Below are 21,799 nucleotides of genomic sequence, written 5' to 3' on the forward strand. Positions count from 1 at the left end.
TTTAAAATTCCCGTCCTTTCTTTAAAACTCCAAGGTCTTATCCTTCTCTGCCATCTCCTTTGGCCTCACAACCATCAGAGATAGAATCATTTATGGTGGTGTGGGAGGTGCACAACCCATCAAATCCATGTCAGTTAATGGCAGAACAACCCATTCCGTCTTGCTCTGTCTCCAGTACTGATGGCCCTGAGTTCCAATGGCACTGCCCCATCTAATTTCCGGATAGTCCACACTGATATAATTGTAGCCTCTTAAGCATCCCAAATTGCCATTGTTTCATGTTCATTTGTTTACAAGCAGCGACAACTTATACTGACCAATGGCCTAAGCTCTGGAATTCCCTTCCTACTCCATTCTCCGCCTCTGATCCCTCCTTTAAGACATTCCATAAAATCTAACTCTTTGACCACATCTCCGGTAATCTGCGTTCTTCTTCATAGAATCATAAAATCCCTGCAGTATGGAAACAGGCCATTCGGCCCAACAAGTCTACACTGACCCTCCCAGACCCATTACAGTACCCTATTGCTCTGCATTTACCCCTAACTGATGCACCTAACCTGCACATCCCTGAATGCTATGGGCTATTTAGCATGGCCAATTCACCTAACCTGCACATTTTTGGATTGTGAGAGGAAACCAGAGCACCCAGACAGAAATGGGGAGAATGTGCAAACTCCACACAGACAGTTGCCCAAGGTGGAATTGAACCTGGGTCCCTGACACTGTGAGGCAGCAGTGCTAACCACTGAGCTGCCCCTAAAAACAAATTTAAGCACACCCCAGATGGGATTTGAACCCACAATCCCTGGCTTAGGAGGCCAGTGCCTTATCCATTAGGCCACTGGGGCTTCCTGCATGGTTGGCTGTCATACATTCTTTATAATGTTCCTATGAAGCATTTTAAAGGTACTGCATAAATACAGGTTGTTTTGAAGATCATTCAGCCTCTCAGATCAGATTTGATCTGTATCTCAACTCCATTTGAGTTATAGGGAGAGGTTGAATAAGCTGGGGCTATTTTCCCTGGAGCGTCAGATGCTGAGGGGTGTCCTTTATAGACATTTATAAAATCACGAGGAGCATGGATAGGGTAAATAGACAAAGTCTTATCCCTGGGGTGGAGGAGTCCAGAACTAGAGGGCATAGGTTTAGGGTGAGAGGGGAAAGATATAAAAGACACCTAAGGGGCAACTTTATCACACAGAGGGTGGGACGTGTATGGAATGAGCTGCCAGAGGAAGTGGTGGAGGCTGGTACAATTGCAACATTTAAAAGGCATCTGGATGGGCATATGAATATGAAGGGTTTAGACCGATATGGGCCAAGTGCTAGCAAATGGGGCTAGATTAATTTAAGATATCTGGTGGGCATGGACAAGCTGAACCAAATGGTCTGTCTCTACCACTCTATAACTCATTAACATGATGATGTATTAATAAGATGGAAAAACGTAGTTTCACTTAACATTGTATCACAGTTATAAAGTGAAAACTGACATTTTCTAGCTTTCATTCCATATGAACATTTCTCTCTGTCACAGCTTGCCAGCAGACAAATAAGAAATCACCATACCCTGGCCAAACAAGATTTGACTGATCTAAATTTTTAAACTTTTTTGAGACATCCAGTCTCAACAGGTTTTTGGGAGACAGTGTTCCCAATTTCTACTAGCCTTTGTGTGAAGAAACCCTTTCAGACTTGCCCTCTGGGCAATTTTTCTCAAATCTTAAGATAACACCAGTTTTCCTGGATTCTTCTATCCCATCTGGCATTGCTCGACATTGCTGTAAATATCCAGATTGCCTTGTTTCCTTTTTACTTCGGATTTTCAGCGATTCCCCATTTCTTTTCATTTGAGGAATCTCGTAATTCTTGCTCTGCAAACTCCGAAAGGAAAACCAAGAAGGACTGAATGATAGCACAAGCTAATTTGTTTTGTTACAGTTCAATCGTTTTGTTCTGCTGATGTACAGGAGGCTGACATTTCTTGAGACACTGGCTGCAGCACTCATGCATGTCTCTGCCTGCTTGACATGATTGTGAGCTGATCCAAAAAGCATCTCATCTTGATCCTTTGCAAGCAAGGTGCTTAATATGTATTTTACACTGCCTGCCAGACCACCTTTTTCCACATCGCAAGATTGCAAAGGTGCAAGTAACCACTGAGATTTTACCAATAGGTTTGCCATTTAACAAAAAAAAAGCCTCTTGATTTATTAATCTCCAAGTCAGGTTTAATTAGTAGGGTTTCAGCTTCAGTTTCACTACTTGATTCCCTCTCAATATGCAATGGCTTTAGTTTAGTGCTGCCTCTTACATCTTTGCTACATTACTAGGAATCTGTACTCAGCAGTCGAGTTGATAAATGTACAGTTACACATTCACCCTTCTGAATAACATAAAGGATATCGAAAAATAATATAATATATTAAATAGTTTATTAACTATTTACAGTGAAGCCTTGTCTGTCATACAACACTGCATAACCTCAGACAAAATCAGTTCCTTTGGTGATCCTTTCTAGTTCTTTATATGTTGTCACTGTTCTCTGCAAAGCCATCATTGTCTAAATCAAAAACAACAGTGCCAGTTTGCATTTATATAGCTCCAAAAATGTTGTTAGGTGTCCCAGGGCCCTAAATGTCACCTCTTCGCTGATGGCGGTGGCTCAGTGCTTAACACTACTCCCTCGCATCGCTAGGGACCCGGGTTCGATTCCAGCCTCAGGCGACTGTTTGTGTGGGGTTTGCACATTCTCTCCGTGTCTGTGTGGGTTTCCTCCCATAGTAACACAGATGTGCAGGTTAGTTGAATTGACCAAGCTAAATTGACCATAGTGTTCAGGGATGTGTAGGTTATGTGCATTACTGTAGTCAGGGTTAATGAAAACTGATAAGGTAAGGAAATGGGCCTGCGAGGGATACTCTTAAGGTTGGCACGGTGGCTCAGTGGTTAGCACTGCTGCCTCACAGCATCAGGGACCCCGGGTTCAATTCCAGCCTCGGGTGGCTGTCTGTGTGGAGTTTGCACATTCTCCCTGTGTCTGCGTGGGTTTCCTCCGGGTGCTCTGGTTTCCTCCCACAGTCCAAAGATGTGCAGGTTAGGTAGATTGCCCATGATAGGTGCATTACTCGGGGGTCAATGCAGTGGAATGGGTCTGGATGGGTTGCTCTTTGGAGGGTCAGTGTGGACTTGTTGGGCTGAAGGGCCTGTTTCCACACTGCAGGGGACCTAATCTAATCAACCACAAAAGGAGATGTTTGCGCAGATGATCGAAAGCATAACACAGCATCTGAGGAGAGAAGGGATTGTGGAGGGAATTCTGAGCTTTGCACCCAGGCCTGAAGGAAGGATTAACATGGAGAATCCTCCCAAGGTCAAGTATGTGAGTATGCAAATATCACGGTCTTATTAGGCTGGCAGAGGAGGTTAGAAAGATCGGGAGCATGCACATCTGCAGAGGAATTTGTAAAACACGATATGACTTCACAGCTTCAGCAAACAAGCCTGAGGACTGGGATCGATTTTGAATTTAGCAAAAGAGGACAAAACTATTCATCAACAAAGGGGGAAGTAAAGGACAAGAAGAAACTTGCAGGGCATTTTAAAGCTGACGGTAAAAGCATCAAAGAATATGTGAAGATGAAAAGGTTTGCAAAGACAAATGTACGTCCCTTACAGTCAGAAATGGGGGAAGTTATAACGGCGGGGGGGGGGGGGGAGCTGGAAGAAAGAAATAGCAAAAGACTTGCACACATATGTCGGTTGTTTCTACAAAAGAGGACACAAATAATTTCCTGGAAATATTGGGGAATAAAGTGAGACGGAGAAATTGAAGAAAATTAATACCAATGTAAAAAGAAATGGTGTTATAGAAATTTCTGAGTTCAGAGGCAACAAATCCCCAAGTCCTGAAAATATTTGATTAATTGGTGGTCATCTTTCACATTGCTATAGACACCTGAGCAGTTCCGACAGACTAGAGGGTGGCAAATGTAATCCCATTACTTTAAAAAGTACCAAAACAGAAACCAGAGAATTACAGACCAGTTAGCCCAACTTCAGCAATAGGGTAACTGCTAGAGTTTACCATAAAAACAAAGTGATGTAGAATCTTTGGATAGCATCAATGGGATTGGACAAAGCAACATGGGTTTATGAAAAGGAAATTGTGCTTAATGAGCCTTTTGAGAATGTAACAAGTTGAAGAGATAATGGAGACCCAGTGGATGGGGTATATTTGGATTTGAAGCAAGCTTTTGATCAGGTCCCAAATAAGAAAGTGGTAGGCACAAATAAAGCATAAAGGTTTGGGGGTAATATCCTAGTCCAGACTAAAAATTAGTCGACAGATCAGAAACAGAGAGTGGGAACAAATACACTGTCAAGCAGTGGGGTACCTTTGGGATCAATGCTTGGGCCCCATGGGGGAACCAAATATATTATTTTCAAATTTGCCAATGGCACAAAACAAAATATGATTGGGAGTTGTGAGGAGGCTGCAGGGTGCTCTAGACAAGTTGAGTGTGTGGGCAAACTGCAGAGCAGATGCAGTACTACACGGATAAATGAGAAGTTATAAGCATAGCTTCATTGCAAGAGGATTTAAATTCAGGCATGAGTATATCATGCTGCAGTCATGTTGAAACCTTGTTGAGACCGCACCTGAAATATCCTGTGCAGTTTTCATCTCCCTACCTAAGTGTGGGTATCCTTACCATAGAAGGAGAGAGCAAAGGTTTGGGAGACTGATACCAGGAGGTGGCAGGACTGTTTTCTTTGAGCAGCGATTAGTTCAATCAGGCCTGTATTCACTTGAATTTAGAAGAATGATAGAGGATCTGCTTGAAACCTATAAAATTCTGATAGGATAAACATATTAAATGCAATGAGAGTGTTTTCCCTGACTGGGGACATTTAGATTAGGGGTCATAATCGCAGAATTTGGGATAGGTCGTTTAGGACTGAGATCAGAATGTACTTCCTCACAGAGAGGGTGGTCATAGAATCTCTACAGTGTAGAAGCAGACCATTCAGCCCATCATGTCTACACCTACTCTCCAAGAGCATCCCATACAGCCCCAGGCTGCAATCCTATCACCTGCATTTCGCATGGCTAATCCACCTAGCCTGCATATTCCTGGACACTATGGGCAATTTAGCATGGCCAATGTACCTAACCTACACATTTTTGGGCTGTGGGAAGAAACCAGAGCACGCAAAGGAAGCCCACATAGACACAGGAAGAACATGCAAACTCCACATGGACAGGCCTCCAAGGGTGGAATCGAACTCGCGTCCCCGCCACTGTGAGGCTGTAGTGCAAATCACTGAGCCACCGTGCTACCCTATCAACCTGTGGAATTCATTATGACAGAAGTCTGTGGAAGCTGGATCACTGAATATATTGAAGAGGAGATTGCTCTTTTTTGGTTAGTAAAACCATCAAGTCGTGTAGAGAAAATGTGGGAATATAGCATTGAGATAGAGGATGATCCATGATCATATTGGCTGCTGGAGGAGACTCAAAGGGCCGAATGGCCTTCTCCTATTTCTAGTTTCTACGTGTCTGTGTTAATTGGAAGCCACTGTAAGATAGAGATCATCAGGTGATAGGTGAATGGGATTTAATGTAAGTTCAGACACATGAAACAGAAAGCTTAGAGGATGATAAGGAAGACAAGAGTGTGCAGCACCAATGTACAAAGGAAACTCCTCTGAAATAACATGGATGGAATTTCAGGCAGGTGTCTCAGAGCATGAATCAACACTAACCAGGGTAGGGGTGTGCAGCTATAGAATAGGACTTAATTAAAAATAAATGTTCCTTATCAGGTTGAACAACAATTGATGATTGGTTAATTGTAATAAGTCAGTTTGATTGGGACACCACCCACGCCCTCCACCTCCTCCATGATTTTCGCTTCCCCGGTCCCCAACGCCTCATCTTCACCATGGACATCCAGTCCCTGTACACCTCCATCCCCCATCACGAAGGACTCAAAGCCCTCCGCTTCTTCCTTTCCCACCATACCAACCAGTACCCTTCCACTGACACCCTCCTTCAACTGACTGAACTGGTCCTCACCCTGAACAACTTCTCTTTCCAATCCTCCCACTTCCTCCAAACCAAAGGAGTAGCCATGGGCACCTGCATGGGCCCCAGCTATGCCTGCCTCTTCGTAGGATATGTGGAACAGTCCATCTTCTGCAGCTACACTGGCATCACCCCCACCTTTTCCTCCGCTACATCGATGACTGTATCGGCGCTGCCTCGTGCTCCCACGAGGAGGTTGAATAGTTCATCCACTTTACCAACACCTTCCACCCTGACCTCAAATTCACCTGGACCATCTCAGACTCCTCCCTCCCCTTCCTAGACCTTTCCATTCCTATCTCGGGCGACGAATCAACACGGACATTTACTATAAACCAACCGACACCCACAGCTACCGAGACTACACCTCCTCTCACCCATTCCATATTCCCAATTCCTTCGTGTCCGCCGCATCTGCTCCCAGGAGGACCAGTTCCAATACCGTACAACCCAGCTGGCCTCCTTCTTCAAAGACCGCAATTTCCCCCCAGACGTAGTCGACGATGCCCTCCACCGCATCTCCTCCACTTCCCGCTCCTCCCCTGGTGGGGGTTGGAGGCCCCTCCAACCACCACAATGACAGAACCCCACTGGTCCTCACCTACCACCCCACCAACCTCCATATACAGCGTATCATCCGCCGTCATTTCTGCTACCTCCACCGGACCCCACCACCAGGGATACATTTTCCCTCCCCTCCCCTATCAGCATTCCGAAAAGACCACTCCCTCCGTGACTCCCTCGTCAGGTCCACACCCCCCACCAACCCAACCTCCACTCTCAGCACCTTCCCCTGCAACCATAAGAAATGCAAAACTTGCGCCCACACCTCCCCCCTTACCTCCCTCCAAGACCCCAAGGGATACTTCCATATCTGTCACAAATTCATCTGCACCTCCACACACATCATTTATTGCATCCGCTGCACCCGATGTGGCCTCCTCTATATTGGGGAGACAGGCTGCCTACTTGCGGAACGTTTCAGAGAACACCTCTGGGACACCCGGACCAACCAACCCAACCACCCTGTGGCTCAACACTTCAACTCCCCCTCCCACTCCACCAAGGACATGCAGGTCCTTGGACTCCTCCATTGCCAGACCATAGCAACACGACGGTTGGAGGAAGAGTGCCTCATCTTCCGCCTAGGAACCCTCCAACCTCAAGGGATGAACTCAGATTTCTCCAGTTTTCTCATTTCCCGTCCCCCCACCTTGTCTCGGTCAAATCCCTCGAACTCAGCACCGCCTTCCTAACCTGCAATCTTCTTCCTGACCTCTCCGCCTATCACCCTCACCTTGACCTCCTTCCACCGATCGCATTTCCAACGCCCCTCCCCCAAGTCCCTCCTCCCTACCTTTTATCTTAGCCTGCTGGACACACTTTCCTCATTCCTGAAGAAGGGCTTATGCCCGAAACGTCGATTCTCCTGTTCCTTGGATGCTGCCTGACCTGCTGCGCTTTTCCAGCAACACATTTTCAGCTCAGTTTGATCTGTGCCCTATTAGAGTTGCCAAGGTAGAGTTTAAAAATCGCTGCATGCAAAACCATTAAAAACCTTTAGAAAGTTATTCCTTTCTCTTTCAATCCATGATTACAACTCACCCTAAAACAAATTCTTGTTATAAACGTCTCAACTGAGGCTTGTCAATTTTGTTTTTGTTTCTTTAAATCCCCTGTGCACTATTAGACTGATGTTTGCTGTGTTATGAAGAAAATTGAAAGGTTGTTTTAAACAGGAGGCTTTTGACTCCTGAGATTGAATGATGCTGGTAGATGGAGAAAGTGGAGGAGGACAGAGAGAAAGGTAAAGACAAGTCATCTGGTCCAATAGCAGCAACCGATAGACATCTAGAATCTAATGTGATGCTCAACTTTTCTTCTTGAGTTGGCTTTAGTGTTGGTGAACTAAGCAGTGATTGTATCCTGAAGGTTAAGAGACACTTCACACTGTTCATTTGCAAGGATGAGTCCAAGCACAGCTAATGCTCATTGGGGAAAGACATCTTAATGACTGGTGCTGTCAGACCAGCAATTTGAAGGTCTTTTTATTGCAGTGTTCTGAGTCAGTGGTTCAAGTCTTTGAAGATCCACTCACCACACGTGACTGAGCTAATTGTTTGTGGGAATAAGGACTAAATGGAGACACAGCTATGCATCATGTTGGGCCAGTACTGAATCCATTTAAATGTTGAAAGGTTGTCACGCTTAGGTATTGATAGACTTCTGACATGGTTACAGGTGCGGTGAAGCACTCTCTGGATCAGTAGAGTTAATTTGAAGAATTTAGGAAGTTGGGACAAGTTTTGTAGATTCCTATTGACCAACATTTTTCCCTCGGTCAACACCTCCAAGTGCTAATTATCTGGCTATTTATCTCATTGCTGTATATGGATGGTTGCTGCGTGCTAATTGGCTACTGCACTTTTCTACACAGCAATGTAACAGCTATTCCAAATATTTCACTGATTGGAAAGCCTTTGAAGTCATGAAAGGCCCATTATAATTGCACAATTGACTTTCTTTTCTTTTTCTCCAATATGTAATTTAACTTGGAGGGTTTTTTGGTTAGCTTTTCACATGGCAAGAAAGCACACAAATACAAACAGCAGGACCAAAAACACGACATTCATCAATGTTTACATTCTTTAATTGATGGGGCTGTGGCTCACCAAAATGAAGATATCTCGGCTGATGCAGTACTGCTGTATAATGGAATTACAGGATTCAGAACAATATATGAGTAATATACAACCCAGGATGCTGCAAGGTAGAGTGTTTATGTTAAACATAAAAACTCAAAGAATTGCAGATGCTGGAAATCAGAACCAAAAGCAGAAATTGCTGGCAAAACTCAGGTAGATTGATCACTGGATCCAAAAACATTAATTCGGCCTCCTCTCCACAGATACTGTCAGAGTGCTGACATTGTTGACCTGATAGTGTCAAGGAATGGTGAGTCTTGAAGCTCCCTGAATTCACTCCTGAAGAGAGAGCAAATCTTTACCAACTGAGTAAGTGCAAACTGGGAGTCCAACCTGTAACGATATTCTCAGTAAGAGTCCAGAAACATTCTGGTGAAGCCAAAATGAAGAAAGTTGTTTGATGGAATCTTTGAAAAATAGAAGATATCATTCAATAGAAACGTGGGAACACTGGCACCTGTTTTATTGGCCAGGCCATCATTTATACGTTATCCTTATTTGCCTTTGAGAAGCTGGTCAGCTACTTTCTTGAATCATACCGACTGTATGGAAGTCTCTTTTGCTGTCACTTGGAACAACTAAGAGAACCAGAACACACATTGCTGTGGATCTGGGCTCACACTTAGACCTGCCTAGGAATGGTAAGAACAACAGAGACCTTGGACACCAGTGAACCTGATAGGGGTTTGCAGTAATTTTATAGTCACCAAGACTGATAAGATTTTATTCCAGATGTGCTGTGATGAAATTTAATCTTACGTCTCTGGTTTGTGGATTTCTAGCCCAGTAACAAATCCAATCCATTATCACTGGGGTGGCACGGTGGCTCAGTGGTTAGCACTGCTGCCACACAGCACCAGGGTCCCAGGTTCGAATCCAACCTCGGGCGGCTGCCTGTGTGGAGTTTGCACATTCTCCCTGTATCTGGGTGGGTTTTCTCCGGGTGCTCTGGTTTCTTCCCACAGTCCAAACATGTGCAGGTTAGGTGAATTGGCCATGCTAAATTGCCTATAGTGTTGGGTGCATTAGTCAGAGGTGAATGTGGGGGAGTGGGTCTGGGTGGGTTGCTCTTCAGAGGGTTGGTGTGGACTTGTTGGGCCAAGTGGCCTGCTTCCACACTGTAGGGAATCTAATCATTAGCCTATTGATGGCTGAGTACTGCAATTTTCTACAGGCAGTGATGCTCTTTCTCCTCCCTGTCATCCGACAGGACTACATATTGGTGATAAAGATTATTAAACCATAGTAGCAAACATTTTATGGTGCTGACTGAGCCATAGAGAACAGGCCTCAGGTTAATCTTCCTTTCCTTGACCAGAGCTACTGAAGAGAATTTTAACGACATGGCCACACATCTCCCCAAAACCAGGTGAGGCCAACTAACTCTATGCTATATGTGCACATGTGTGGGGCAGCATGGTGGCTTAGTGGTTAGCATCGCTGTCTCACAGCATGAGGGACCTGGGTTCAATTCCAGCCTCGGGCAACTGTCTATGTGGCGTTTTCACTTTGTCCCCATGTATGCATGGGATTCTATCAGGTGTTCCAGTTTCCTCCCTCAGTCCACAGATGTGTAGGTTAGGTGGATTAGCCATGGTAAATGTCGTGTAGGGGGTGAGATGCTCTTTAGAGGGTCAGTGTGAATTGAAGTGTCAAATGGCCAGCTTCGACATACTGTAGGAATTCTATGTATATACGTGTTTATATGAGAAACATTTTGAAATTGACTGTGATGGATGGATCCAATACCCTACTGACATTCGCTGACCAAGTACTCAATGATTAATAGTCAATTGTGGAAGCGAATCTTATGTGTCTATGAAGGTAGATCCGTCAAACAGGGTAAGACAGACAAAGGTTGAAACAGAGAAAAGACAGTTAAAAAAAAAGCATTACCAACAAAGTTTCTTAGTATTTTTTTTTCCCTTGTATGGGACTGGAAGATCTGTAGAATGCATACACTGTCCTCCATATAAGCCACACTCCATTGTACACCATTTACATTTGTTAACGTCTTAAGAATTAATGCATTCAAACAAATGCTACTTTTGCATTGTGAATTGTTACTTCCAAAGAGTTAGGGGAATCTCAGATTCAGGGATGCCATCCCCTCGTGCATATCCCCAAAGTCACAAGTACATGAAATGTAGTATGTCACAAGCTAGGTATCTGGTCAGGATATGCAGGTCATTGGACTCATCCACCGCCAAACCACAACAATCCGACGGTCGGAGGAGGAGCATCTTATCTTCCGACTGGGAACCCTCCAACCGCAGGGGGTGAACTTGGACTTCACCAGTTTCTTCATCCCCCCTCCCCCCACCTTGTCTCAGCCGGATCCTTCCAGCCCGGCACCGCCTTCCTGACCTGCAGTCTTCTTCTTGACCTCTCCGCCTCCACCCTACTCCGACCTATCACCCTCACCTTGACCTCTTTCCACCTATCACATTTCCAACTCCCCTCCTCCAAGTCCCTCCTCCCTACCTTTTATCTTCTCCTGCTGAACACTCTCTGCTCATTCCTGAAGAAGGGCCTGTGCCCGAAACGTCGAATCTCCTGTTCCCTGGATGCTGCCTGACCTGCTGTGCTGTTCCAGCAATAAAGTTTCAACAGGTATCTGGTCACTCAATCTTGAATCACATTTTCACATACGGCAAGCAAAGCATTCAGATACAGCATACTGGTCATTCACAGCTAATCAACTAACATCTAGAATCTAGCTACATGATGAAGGAGCAGCACTCCAAAAGCTTGTGCTTCCAAATAAACCTGTTGGACTGTAATTAGTGTGATTTTTAACTTTGTCGACCCCAGTCCAACACGGCATAGAGTAGGAGAGACAAACCGGTCAAATGGACCCTTTCATCAGAGCCCTCTACCTTTGTCAGCTGCCGTGGTTCCTTGGCTAATCCGCCTTTCATTGAGAAAGCTATTGATTCAATCTGGACTATTGAGCATGAACTCTGTGCTGATAGTTCAGTAGGTAAGAGAGGGCTGCAATGTTGAAGTTACAATCTTTTGGATGAGACTTTAAACTGAGTTCCCTCCTGGTGATGATGCAAAAGATCTCATTATTCCGAAAAGGAACGGGAGGGATTTGTGCCAGCGCTGGTCAATAGTTATCCATTAATTAAATTCTTTGAAAGGGATGATCTGGACCCCATCATACTTTTGGAATTTTGCTGTTAGAAATTTGCAAAGATACAAAGAAAGCACATGAAAGTGGTACTTGCGCTGATTTTGCAGAGAGCTGGCATTAATAGAAGGCACCACTATCCTCCATGGCTGCCATGTTGTTTGCATTACATCAGACTGCACTTCAAGCAAACTTCATTGGCTGGGAAGAGCTTTGGCACATCCTAAGAAACCATTAAAGGTGCTATGTAAATGCAAAATTTGTTTTGAATAAACACTTAGCAGCAGAAAAAGTATAAATTACTAACAAATGTATGTATTTCTGTTCCTGCTTTAATGTTGCCTGTACATTTTGATGATCCTTTGTATACCAAAGCTTTCCAGTTCCATAAACAATAGATGTTTTGTTTTTAGGTTTCCTCTCCTGTAAGAGTTTTGCATCATACCCTTGTTTGCTCTAAATATTTATCTCACAGTTAGTTCTTTAAAAGATTTAGTGATTAGGATTCCTGTTGAATGGTTTTTCACATTGTCTGTGGGAATGAATGGAACCCATTCTTATACTGACTCACTCCTGAGTAGTTCCCTGTCTAATAACTATTGGTTGGAGAAAGTGAGGACTGCAGATGCTGGAGATCAGAGCTGAAAATGTTTTGCTGGAAAAGCGCAGCAGGTCAGGCAGCATCCAAGGAGCAGGAGAATCGATGTTTCAGGCATGAGCCCTTCTTCAGGAATGAGGAAAGTGTGCCAAGCAGGCTAAGACAAAAGGTAGGGAGGAGGGGCTTTGGAAATGTGATAGGTGGAAGGAGGTTAAGGTGAGGGTGATAGGCCGGAGTGGGGGTGGGGGTGGGGGCGGAGAGGTCAGGAAGAAGATTGCAGGTTAGGAAGGTGGTGCTGAGTTCGAGGGTTGGGACTGAGACAAGGTGGGGGGAGGGGAAATGAGGAAACTGGAGAAATCAGATTTCTCCAGTTTCCTCATTTCCCCTCTCCCCACCTTGTCTCAGTCCCAACCCTCGAACTCAGCACCACCTTCCTAACCTGCGATCTTCTTCCTGACCTCTCCGCCCTCACCCCCCACCCCCACTCCGGCCTATCACCCTCACCTTAACCTCCTTCCACTTATCGCATTTCCAACGCCCCTCCCCCAAGTCCCTCCTCCCTACCTTTTATCTTAGCCCGCTTGGCACACTTTCCTCATTCCTGAAGAAGGGCTCATGCCCGAAACGTCGATTCTCCTGCTCCTTGGATGCTGCCTGACCTGCTGCGCTTTTCCAGCAACACATTTTCAGCTAATAACTATTGGTTCCCAATAAAAAATAAACAGTTCTGGTTATTATGATATTCATTGTGAATGATAGAAGTAACTTGCATACACGCAGAGCTGGGAATAGCTAGATAAATATCTCAGGTCTCATTCTCAATTTTACTGTCTGCGGTAACCTCAAGATCCTTTGTAGAATCTCTACAGTGTGGAAGTAGGCCATCAAGTCCACACTGACCCTATGAAGAGCAGCCCACACATTTACCACAGCTAATCCACCAAGCCTGTACATCCCTGGACAGTTTAGCATGGCCAATCCACCTAACCTGCACATCTTTGGATTGTGGGAGGAAACTGGAGCACCCAGAGGAAACCCACACAGATTCTGGGAGAATGTGCAAACTCCACAGAGACAGTCACCAAAGCTGGAATTGAACCCAGGTCCCTGGCTCCTATGAGGCAGCCATGCAAACCACTGAGCCACTGTAGAACCCATTTCATTTTTAATCCATTGACTGTTGTGTGTTGTGAATCTGCTGAAATCTGCAATGGGCAGATAATTCCAATCTGTTGGATATTTCCAAATGGAACAGAGGGTTACGAGGTCAGTAACACACTGTTACTAATTCAGCCAGCTGGACATTACAGAGTTCCCTGATTGAGGCTGTTAATCTGGTCCAATCAAGGATCCCTGGCTGACATAGTATGGTTGTGTATTAGACATACTGACACACTAGTGTCTGCATGAGGCAGCATTAGAGTCAAGGACTGTTCTTGTGTAAATAAAAGGTGATTTGGTGATGGGATGCTGGTCTGTGTAGAGCTATTTCAGTAACTTTGCTTCTTAATAACCTTGACATTTCAGAGTGCTGAGTTCCAATCTCGCCATGGCACCGAGAATTCAAATTCAGTGAATGAGTAAATCTGGAAATGTGTTGCTAGTCTCATTAACAATGATCATGAAGCTACTGCACTTTTGCAGAAATCCAAGTGGTTTGACAAAGTTCTTAATGGGAGGAAATCTGCTGACTTTACCAATATGTGAAGCCAGACCCACGTATTGCCCTCTGAAAACACCTAGCAGACCATTCTCTTCCATTGAATAGATAATGGAATCAACACACTGTGGGGTTGCCTTCATGCCGGAGACTAGCAGTTCAAAACAGTGACTCTTCTTCATCTTCCCAACAGTAATTAGTGATGGCCAGCAATAGTCTGGCTTTACCAGTCCAATTGCTTTCCTTCCAATAATGAAGATTGGTGAAAATGAACACAGTTTTAGGGACTAAGGGTCCCCTTTTCCTTTCCCCTCCAACTGCTAACCTCTAGCCTTTTTGTAATTACTGTATTAGCTGTAGCTCACTGGAACAACTTGTTAATGCATGGTTTGCTCTTCCAAGTTCTCATTATTATTTTTTCATCTTTCCTTCAATCTGTGAGTTTGATGAGCAGTAGCGGACCACCTACACTAATTAGTGCACTGGTTGGGTACCAATTAGAGACGGGGAGGTACAGAAGAGGCAGAAACTTAACTGACGTCCTATAACTAGTGCCTTAGAAAAAAAAATGCAGTCATGACAAAAGTTCAGAAATGTATTCTCTTAATCTGCAGTGCCTGATGCTTAATTAGGTGCTAAAGTCTGAGCTTCCGCCAAATATTTGAGTGCTTGGGTATTTGTGCAGTGCTGATTCTGTGTTCATTGAAGATTTAAACTGACAATTAAATTACAGTTTTTTTCCTCCCCTTCAAGAAATTGCCAATAATTATAACCTAAAGAATCGGAACTTCACAGAGGATTGTCAGAGCTGAATGATTTCAAAATGTATTTGCGCAAGTAATTTTAAAATTGTAGATGCATGCCCAGGAAATAATAAAGCAACTAATCTTTTCTAACCTTTTTGATGGAAAAGAAAATGCATTATTATTTTGATGCAATTCTTAACTTTTTTTTCATTTTGTTTCTAAAGTAATTGAGTTTGTTTTTAAATTAAGAGAAAGGTGGATACAATAAACACCAATAGAAGATTTCCAATTTTGAGGAGGAGTACAAAATTAGGGTTGGTATGTCAAAAAGAAATTCAGGCAACTCTTTAGCAATTAAAATGTGTAACTCACTACTGCAAGAGACAGTTAAGATGTTAAAATAGATGATGCATTTAAGGGAAAGCTGGATAATCACACGCAGGAGAAAGAAAAAGATTTACATACTGGTGGGGTTTGACGAAGGAAATTGGGAGGAAGCTGGAATGAAACACCACCAATAGTGTAGAACTGTTGAGGGAATAGCTTGCTATTGTACTGTGATTTTCTTCAAAGCCTCTAAACCTCTCCTCAGGTTCGCAAGTTCTTCAAACACTGAGGGATCTGGAACTTGGAATCCACCTCTTCAATATTTGGAGCACTTTGGGACACCAGAAAATATCTGCAAGATTGTTTTAAAATCATGATTTGTGCCTTTATTACACAGCCCCTGTTTCTGTCACATTGGCTGAGGAAATCTCAGCATCAGCCAGTGAGAGGATATCAAGATAAACAGAGCTTAGCAATTAGAAGAACAAATAAATGGCAGAGTAGTAGCAGGGGAGAAATTTTCCATTGGTCAGAGATCTGCCTGGAACAGAGGAAGATGGTTCTGATTGTTAGAGTTTCATCATCTCAGCTCCCAGGTATCTCTGCAAGAGTGCCTCTGGATAGTGTCCCAAACCTAACTTCAACCAATTCATCAAGAACCTTTCCATCATCATAAGAGGAGTGAGGATGTTCACTCATAATTGCAAACATTCAGCAACATTCGCAATTCCTCAGATACTGAAGTAATCCATGTCCAAATGTAACAGATCTAAACAATATCCAAGGTTGTGCTGACAATTGGCAAGTAATAGTCACACCACACAATGCCATTTAAATGCCCATGGTTAACAAAAGAGAATTTAAAATTCGTCCCTTGACATTCAGTGGCATTGCCATCACTGACACCCCATTTATCAACAACCTGGGGCTTACCATTGACCAGAAGCTGAGCTGGACTAGCCAAAAAAATACTGCAGCTACAAAAGCAGGTTAGAAGCTAGGAAACCTGCAGTGAGTAAATCATATCCTGACTCCCCCAAGCCAGTCCACCATTTAAAAGGCACAAATCAGGAGTATGATGGAATACATTTTGTTTGCTTGAATGAATGTAGCTCCAACAACACTCAAGAATCTTGACACTATCCAGGACAAAGTAGCCCATTTGACTGGCACCATATTCAATCCCTCCACCACCATCGCTCAGTAGCAACAGTGTGTGTGTCATCTAGACTTGGAATACGGGAGGATGTGGGCAGGCTGGTCAGATGGGCTGATCAGTGACATCAGGGATGGCACTTTGGCTCAGTGGTTAGCACTGCTGCCTCACAGTGCCAGGGACCAGGGTTCAATTCCAGCCACAGGCAACTGTCTGCGTGGAGTTTCCGCATTCTCCGCATTGTCTGTGTGGGTTTCCACCAGATGCTCTGATTTCCAGTCACAATCCAAAGATGTGCAGGCTAGGTGAATTGGCCAGGCTAAATGTTCAGGGATGTGTAAGTGAGTAGTCAGGCTAAATATAGGACAATAGGGTAGGGGAATGGGTCTAGGCAAAAGTGAGGACTGCAGATGCTGGAGCTTAGAGTCTACCTTATAGTGGTGCTGGAAAAGCACAGCAGGTCAGGCAGCATTCGAGGAGCAGGAAAATCAACTTTTCAGGCAAATGCCCTTCATCAGGAATGAGGCAGGAAGCCTCCCGGGTGGAGAGATAAATGGGAGGGGGGAATGGGGATGGGGCTGGGGCGAAGGTAGCCAAGAGTACAATAGGTGGATGGAGGTGGGGATGAAGGTGATAGGTCGGAGAGGAGGGTGGAGCAGATCAGTGGGAAGGAGGTTTGGCAGGTGGGACAGGTCATGAGGATAGTGCTGAGCTGGCAGGTTGGAACTGGGGTAAGGTAGGGGGAGGGAAATTAGGAAATTGGTGAAGTCCACATTGATGCCCTGGGGTTGAAGTGTTCCAAGGCGGAAGATGAGGTGATCAATGGGAATGGGTCTGGCTGGATTACTCTTTGGCGGATCAGTGTGGATGTTTTTGGCCGAAGAGTCTGTTTCCACATTGTAGGGATTCTATGATTATAGAAGATGCACTATGGAAATTCACCAAGCCTTCTTTGATAGCACCTTCCAAATCCGAAACTATTATTGTATGGAAGACCTAGGGCAGTATATACCAAGAAGAAGGACTAACCAGTGAGATAGGAGATGATGCAAAAATTGATGGGGTGGTAAGTAGTGAGAAGAGTGGACTTAGAATACAGGAGGGTGTGGGTGGGCTGATCAGTGGCAAATGGAATTTGATCCACATAAACGTGACGTGATGCACTTAGAAAAACACATTTACCAGGATTGCTGGGAAAGCTCGGCAGGTCTGGCAACAGTTGTGAAGAAAAATCAGAGTTAACATTTCTGGTCCAGTGACCGTTTCTCATTGGGCACAGATTTAAGGGTAAGGGACTGGAGGTTTAGAAGAGGTGTGGGATCATGTCTCTTTTGCCCTGTGCAGGGTGGGAATCTGAAACTCACTGCCTGAAATGGTGGTAGAGTCAGAGCCCTCAAGGAGTCATGGAATCATACAGCATGGAAACAGACCCTTGATCACCCCTCAACCAGTCCGTGCCAAACATAATCCCAAAGGAAACTAGTCCCACCTGCCTGCTCCTGGCCCAAATCTGTCCAAACCTTTCCTATTCATGGACTTATCCAAATGTCTTCAAAGATTGCAGTTGTACCACTTCCTCAGGAAGTTCATTCATAACATGAACTACCTTCCGTGTAAAAAAATTGCCACTTATATCTTTTTTAAGTTTTATTCCTCTCACCTTAAAAATGTGCTTCCTAGTCTTGAAATTCCCCATCCTAGGGAAAAGACAACTCTATCTATACCCCTCATTATTTTATAAATTTCATAAGATCACCTCTCAACCTCCTAATCTCCAGGGAAAAAAAGTCCTAGCCTATCCAGCCTTTCTTTATAATTTAAATCTTTCATATCAGGGAACATCCTGGTAAATCTCTTCTGAACTCTTTCCATTGATAATATCATTCCTATAACTGGGGAACCAGAACTGGACACAATATTCCAGAAGGGGTCTCATCAATCTCCTGTACAACCTCAACATGATTTTCCAACTCCTATACTCAAAGGACTAAGCAATAAAGGCAAGCGTGCTAAATGCCTGTTTAACCACTTTGTCTACATGTGATGCAAACTTCAAAGAATTATGAACCTGTACCCCTAGATCCCCCTGTTTTGCAACACTACCCAAGGCCCTAACATTAATTGTATAAGCCCTACCCTTGTTTGTTGTACCAAAATGCAATACCTCATAGTTATCCAGGTTGAACTTCATCTGCCAATTTTCAATCTATTGACCCATTTGATCAAGATCCCTTTGTAATCTTAGAAAAGCTTCTTCCCTGTCTACTGTGCCATCAATTTTGGTGTCTACAAACCTACTAACCATGCCCTCCATATTCTCATCTAAATCATTTATATAAATGGAAAACAAGAGAGGACCCAGAACTGATCTCTGTGCAATACTGCTGGTGACAGGCCTCCAGTGTGAAAAGCATCCCTCCACCACCACTCTGTCTCCTGCCGTTAAGCCAATTATGTATCGAATTAGCAAGCTCACCCTGAATCATAACATCCAAAAAGTATTTAGATGTGCACAGTCAGGTGAAATGTGACTCTAGCCTCATGGCAATGGGGTTGACTCATAAATGCCCTCTTAAATAACAGAGCAAGCCACTTCGTTCAAAAACAATTAGGAATGAGCACCAAATGATGGTCTTGCCATTAATGTCCACAGTCAAGATTTTAATTACATTCAGAAAAGAAGGATGAGTCTTTATAATATGTCTTTCATTTGGATGTCCTGATACCCTTAGTGTAGTGAAACCACTGCTATATTGTGGGAAGTTCAATATAGAATAGTCTTTTCACCTGAAGCCTTTCAATCCAGCCTATCCGTATTCTTCATCAACATCCCTAAGTGGGATAACCTTGAACAGTATCAACACAAGTTTACAAGGTGGCAGCACAGAACTGTAGAAAAAGGTAAGACCTTGGCACCACATTGGTATTTTTTTTAAAGTGATGACAGGAAGAATGGCTCTGATGAAAAATGGAAAAATTCAGACCAGCGGAGCAATACTTGAGGTGATGGAATGTCGCAAGAAAATAAGAACAAATGAACTAGGAGCAGGAGTAGGCCACACAGTCCCTCAAGACCATTCCACCATTCATTATGATCATGGCTGGTCTCATCTCAGCCTCAACTCGCTTTCCATAACCCTTCACCCTATTGCTCATTAAAAATCTGCCCATCACCTCCTTAACTTTACTCACTGTCCCAGCATCCACTGCACTCAGGTGTCGTGAATTCCACAGATTAATGACCCTTTGAGAGAAATAATTTCTCCTCTTTCTCTGCCACTCCTTACCTCTCATTATGGATTGTCCCACATGGGGAACAGTCTCTCTATGTCTACTTTGGTCAGTCCCCTTGCACATCATATACACCTCAATTAGATCTCCTCTCATTCTTCTAAACTCCAAAGATTAAAACTGCTTAATCTCTCTTCACAAAACAAGCTTTTCATCTCTGCAACAGTCCATAAGACATCGGGGATAGACAGCAATGCAGTGAGAGAAGGTTTGATGGCTCCTATAAATAGTCAACATGGAAAAGGTCATGGATTACAAATAGGAGGTGCATTTGCAAGAGTGAAGTTCAGACAACATGGATATCTGTGAGGGAATTACTCAAGATTATAAAATGAGCTGTTGCCTCAGTTCCTAGTACAAACAGTTCACAGGATAGTCAACACAAATGATTGATAAAAAAAGTGCCAACTCTAAGGAAACACTGCAACATCTGGATCAGATTTTACAATGCACAACGTTAACTGTTGACACCAGGAGTCTAATGGTAATCAAATGTTAATTGATGCAGCATGAACTCTTGAATGTCATATTTAAGGAGTCTAATCAGATTAATTAAGGAACGCATTAGTAAATTGAAATATTTTTGAACAGGTCTGTTGTGGGTTATTGTGGTACAAGTTCGTGTTAAGTTAATTAAATCGAAATAGCTATTCAATTAAAATTAAGTGACATAGTAATGCTATGCATAGGCAAAATGTTCAATAATTCTTTAAAATAACATTATGCCCAACAAGAATTGAGAATGGAATGTTTTCAATGTAAGTATCCAATGTCAGCTCCAATCAGCTCCATTTCGGTTCAGTATAATTAAGGAGAAATAAAAAGATGTGATTTCAAACGGTGTCTTATCACATCTAAGGTGTACCTCTAAACACTTCACACACATTGAATCACTTTGAAGCACAGTGACTGTAGCAACATTGGTAGCTTTACTCTGCAGTCAAATGCAGAATAAAGTTCTCTCTGCTCTGCTCCAAGCCTAACATCTTAGGCTTGGCTTCTGAAGAGGAGACCCATTAAAGCCGGCAATCCTGTGGCCTGTCAGTATGAGGCTGCCAATTAGTATTGCATTGGCAAAAGTTTGTGCTAAGGGGGTAGCCTCATTAGGAACCAGGCTAAGATAACCCAGGCTCATTTCACATCAGACCCTTAGATCCAGATAAGAGTCAACTATTCCCAGTCATCTCTACTGAAGTTGGGCCTGTGGCCTACAAAGAAAAGAGCTGCCTTCTCCACAGGCCTCAATCTCCCAACACAAACTGAGCAACCCGAGCTGCTTTGATTTCTGTTTCTGTTCCTGCTAGTTGAATCGCATTTGATGATATCACAGCCCAGATATCGTAGCCAAGACAAATAGATCTTTTGGGGGAATATTTCTCTTTTCATGTTATAATTTTCTGCATGGGTCTCCTAATCACAACTGTGAAATCAGACATTATTGAACACTGAGTGTTTAAAAAAAAAGATGTATAAAGGTCTAGCTACACTCTGCAGGGAAGCAGATGAATAGAAGCTGCCAGCTGGAGACACAGCATCCAGGCAAATCATCGGAGAATCAAAGATGACCCTGTCAGTAAGTTTTCCATCCATTCCAAGGGTTTGAGCGTAAAATCTAGGAGCTCTCCAGTAAAGGTAATGTCACCCATAGCCTTACCAGACCATTAGAGAGAGACAACTGGCACTGGTTTAACCTCACGGTCATCAGGATGTAGGCAAGAGAAGAGGTTGTGAAGGACAATCCTTCATGGTAACCTCAGCCATTGTGGGAATTGAACCCACACTACTACAAAGCAAAATTAAAAATCACACAACACCAGGTTATAGTCCAACAGGTTTAATTGGAAGCATTAGCTTTCGGAGCGCTGCTCCTTCATCAGGTGGTTGTGGAGTACACGATTGTAAGACACAGAATTTATAGCAAAAGTCTACAGTGTGATGTAACTGAAATTATACGTTGAAAAATATCTTGATTGTTTGTTAAGTCTCTCATCTGTTAGACTGACCATGTTAGTTTCACTTCTTTCATCTGTAAATCGCAAAACTTTTTTTTAGAAGTTACATTCTCAAGTGAACTTTAACA

At 43.6% G+C, this 21,799-nt stretch overlaps 1 non-coding gene across 1 annotated transcript; it reads right to left on the reverse strand.

The window, feature by feature from the left end:
* Positions 1–778: 778 nt before the first annotated feature.
* On the reverse strand, positions 779–851 carry trnar-ccu (transfer RNA arginine (anticodon CCU)). Its single transcript has one exon. It is a non-coding gene; the product is annotated as a tRNA-Arg (tRNA).
* Between the last annotated feature and the right edge of the window lie 20,948 nt (positions 852–21,799).

The sequence above is a fragment of the Chiloscyllium plagiosum genome, unplaced genomic scaffold (assembly GCF_037043375.1).
Source record: "Chiloscyllium plagiosum isolate Xiang-an unplaced genomic scaffold, Cpla_swu_hap1 HiC_scaffold_23, whole genome shotgun sequence".
In the NCBI taxonomy this organism is placed as follows: Eukaryota; Metazoa; Chordata; class Chondrichthyes; order Orectolobiformes; family Hemiscylliidae; genus Chiloscyllium; species Chiloscyllium plagiosum.